The sequence below is a fragment of the Corvus brachyrhynchos genome, unplaced genomic scaffold (assembly GCF_000691975.1).
Source record: "Corvus brachyrhynchos isolate BGI_N302 unplaced genomic scaffold, ASM69197v1 scaffold264, whole genome shotgun sequence".
Taxonomy (NCBI): Eukaryota; Metazoa; Chordata; class Aves; order Passeriformes; family Corvidae; genus Corvus; species Corvus brachyrhynchos.
The window spans coordinates 644266-648474 of record NW_008237648.1 but is presented as its reverse complement, the minus strand read 5'-3'; the positions used below and the strand labels follow the sequence as shown (position 1 = coordinate 648474).

Here is a 4209-nt window from a genome sequence, read left to right as displayed (position 1 = left end):
GCCGGTGACGGGTTGCTGGAGCTCTAGGCCGGGGTGGGTGACTGCGCCTGGTGGCGGCCTTTCAGCTCAGGGAAGGCGAGAAGGCGGTCCGAAGGAGCAGCACCTTCCTTTCGCTCCGCTTCTCCTTTCCTCAGCAGGCAGCGAAGGGAGGGGGGTCGTTCTCTATAGTGTGTCGTACTGCAGTGCACGCTCTCCGCCTCGCCCCCCCTTATCATCGGGCAGGCCGGCTGACCCAGTGCTGTGGTGGGGAGAGGTAGGTCTGACACCGTTTGCTTTGTGCTTCGTTCCCGGTTTTAGCTAGGGCTTGTTTTTATTGAGCGGCCTTCCCCAGGGAACGGCCTTGCGAGAGCTCCGGTCGGCCGCGGCCGACGCTGAAGAACAGCAGCACGACTCGCCTGCATCAGCTCCGGCCGGGCCCGTGGGAGCCGCCGTGCTCTTTTGTGTGCCCAGCTCCCACCGCTTCCACATGCCACAAGAGCGTTTCGGAATATTTACATGGACGGGTGCCAGGCAGGGTTTATGGGTAAAAATCGTTTGCAGACATTTGCACCTTAGCTTATACTGTCCTAAACACGACCAGACTTCTGTAATATCCAAATTTAAATACAAGCAGCTATCATAATCCCTAAGGATAAAATACAGGGAAAAAATAAATCACTATACTATTACATATATTGCAGTTTATACACAAACAGTCATGAAACTTGATGACATTCTGCTGTGAGATAGACTTGGGATCAGACCGGTAGTAATTTGCTTTCCAACACCTCTGTCATTAAGTGCTGGGTGCCTCTAAAAGAGTGTAGAGGTAATTAGAGGAGATGGCATTTTGTATGTTGGAAATCACATGGAAATGAAAAAGCACTGTTAAAATGACAAGCATAGTGGTAAGACGCAAAAACATGCACCAGAGTCCTATACAGAGTTCAAACGTGTTACTAAAATAAGCTCAAGTGGATGTGCATAAAGTAAAGAAAAAAGGATATGTAAGTGATTTAAATCTGTTAAAGTAGATGTATAACATTTCTTGTATTTCATTAGTGTTTTATAATTTTCTATGTGAGAAACCCTACACTCTCACAGTCTCTTTCCTCAGCTGATCATACAGTATAACCTCACCATGCTTATTTTCAACATCACATTAATTTCTGTAGTAATAGAGGATGACCTCACTGAAGGGAGGCAAAGTAGAAAGTTTCTCATGGACCATCTGTAGAAAAGACCAAAAAAAGTACTGGCTTGCTGATTTTCAGGGCTTTGTGAAGAATCATAATTAAAAACATCTTGGGTTGTTTTGGTTTGCCCTAGCTGGTGGGAGGAGTCTTTTATTCATTCTTGAGCAGAGGGTTTGTGTAGCGTTTTCTGAAATGTGGCATGTCCTAGGTCTGTATCGGATGATTCTCTATTAATGTATCGCTGTTAAAGAGGATTTATTTTTCATCATTTGTACATTTTTCTACAATGAAGTGTTGATATTTTCATACTGCTAGTCTTTTGATATCATAGACTGCACACTTTTCTGTAATGATGCAGTAAAATGCATGTCTCCTTGAGAGGAGGCATGCATTTTTGTCACTTGAAAGAGGAATTGTTTACTTGACTGAAAAGCAGTGTACAGTGCAGTTAAAACAGGCAGTGGTACAGGATGGCACAGTAGCAGTTCTGAGTTCAGCATTGTTAATGAACAGCTAAACAGTCAGGTTATATACAGTTTCATTATAAACCTTCAGTTAGAAGCCAGAAAATGAAAGTTATGTTTGAACTTTTGTTATGAAATGACTGTGGTTACAAAACGAACAATTATTTATGAATATGCCTTGATTAAATTATTACTGAAGCTAGTATAAAGTTTGCTCTATTCATGATGAGTTTCTGCTAAAAATAAGTAAATTAATGAATGAAGTATCACTGGATCTGCCTTTGAATATTTTTCTCTTCACTGTGGTCTTTTTATGCAGTAGGTTAGTATAGGTCCCTTATCATATGTAATTGAACTTGCTGATTTACTCTCTCCCTTTTCTCTGGAAATCTCTCTCTAAAACTGTTTTGCTCAAATAAGGCATTCTGTGGGTGGACTCTTAGGTCTTTTCTGAGTGATTGTCACCTAAGAAATTATTTCTAGGATGAATCTGTAAATCAGTTAAATGGAATACTTTGAACAATGTCAACTTCCTACAATAATACGTGTATAGTTTTAAAGAGATTTTGTCACTGTAACAAATTCTATGAGAGAAAAAATATGTTTACTTCTGCAATGTTTTCTGTCTGTGCAGTTCTGAATATCTGGTTTTTTTGTCCCACACTTTAGCATTTCTAATCTTCCCATGAATCTTTTGTTTCATGATTATTGAACTTTCTGGTTAAGAATGTAGTAGTGATGGCACACATGTAGAATTGTAGTGTAACTTAATTCCTGATGTCATTCCTCTGTTTTCCCTTCTGTGTCCTCCCTATTCTTCTTTCCCTTTCCCTCTCATCCCTGCCACCTTCACTTTATGGAAATAATAACTTACAGGTATTAGTTTAACTGTTAAATTGGTTTACTGATGAAGACTCATTGGTTTAAGAGCATTTTAAGAAGTTCTGACAACCTCATGAAATTTTTTCTGTCGTTTCCATTTTGTGTCCTTCCTTTCCAGTAGTTTCCATCTCCTCAGTTCAGATACCATCACTCAGCAATTCATTGTACAAACAGAATATCTCTCCCCCCCCCCCCCGCCCCAGCTGTAGTAGATCCTCTTCTTTTGGAGATTCCCAGTATTGTTAGTAATTGTTTGCTCCCCACTTCCCCAGAAAAAGGGTGTTATAATACTCCCTTGTGACAGGTGGAAAATCAACTTTTTGTGTCTACATTGCAAGATAAGTGTAAACTGCTTTTGTAATGTAGGGAGTAAGTCTTGCTTTTTTATTTGTTTTGCTTTTCAAAACAGTTATTGGATGTGCATACAGGACCTTCTGCCAGGCCTTTTCAGTCTTGTCCTTCCCCTTTTGTTAAGAGTTTAATTTCTACTAAAGATCCGTTTCCATCATCAGATACAGACACAAATACATATTAAGTAAATGTTTTCAATCTCAGCATTTATATGGTTTTTAAAATTTCAAGAGGAAAAGAAGCAAAAAAGATGGGGTTTTTTGAATGACCTTTTGTATGTGATCTTCTGTCCACCAATTTTTTAATTCAGAAATTATTAGAATATATCTACAAAATCTTTTAAATCTTTCACAGAATTCATCGGACTACTGAGGGATTACTATCAGACTTTCCTTGTAAGGTTTTTGCGTACGTATAATGTTCACCAAGTAGTGGGAAAAAACCAAGCATTCAAAATTCCTGGCTGTTTTTTGTGAGCATATGCACATTTCATAGCTGTTCTTATAGACTACAAAGTTTCTGGTAGTGCTAGGTGCTGCAGAACGAGTGAAATTTAGTTTTTCCGTTTACCTCATTTACTTTAGCACTGGAAAAATCTGTAGGGCACAGTATGATTCATGTACATACATAGGTATATTGAAGGGGATTGTTGCTCTCTAGGAGTAGAACTGTATGAGTTTCCATTTGGTTCCAATCCATTTTATCCTCATTTTTTTTTAAGAGACAGGCTGCTATGGGTAGAGCTTATTAAAAACTTTGTATTCCAATGTTTTCCCAAAAAGTCTAGACAACAAAGTAAATGAAATATTTTTTAGAAAACTTCCATTTTAACACAGATTAGTTAATTGATCAAACAATTAAAAACAGAATGTTCTTGATGTTCTAGATTTTCACTGTTTTGGTAATATTTTTTGTGTGTTGTTTGTTTCTGTGTTTGGGGGTTTTTTTAAGTCTTTCAGAAATAAGGTGAGTACTAGAATAATGTGATTTATGTTCAGAATGTGTTTATCAGAAGATTTTTTTTTTCGGTTGCTATGGATTAGTATCCATGAGTCTTGTTTTGAAAGACAGGTGTCTGCCAAGGAAGGGCAGGAACCTCCCTTGGATTGGAAAATATTACCTCCTTCCCTCCAAATTATTGTAACTTTGAAATTACGGGGCATTCAGGCAAAGATATGGGAAAAGGAGTAACTGTTCTTTACTAGTCTGTATATATGTATAACAAGGCAAACAAACAATGATGGCAGCAACAACAAACGAAAGCAGAAACCCAGTACCAGCCTTCTCTCGGCTGTCAGGCCCTTTCCCCTTTTCTGCAGTCACGGGCCACACCGGGC

At 38.9% G+C, this 4209-nt stretch overlaps 1 protein-coding gene across 1 annotated transcript in view; it reads left to right on the top strand.

Annotated features, from left to right (window-relative positions):
• The first annotated feature begins 6 nt into the window (after positions 1–6).
• The window catches only part of GOLGA4 (golgin A4), a 98223-nt gene continuing 94020 nt past the window's right edge, over positions 7–4209 (top strand). The window contains exon 1 of the mRNA XM_008631950.2: positions 7–253. The gene's annotated coding sequence lies outside the window, so the exon portion shown is untranslated. The remainder of the gene's footprint in view (positions 254–4209) is intronic.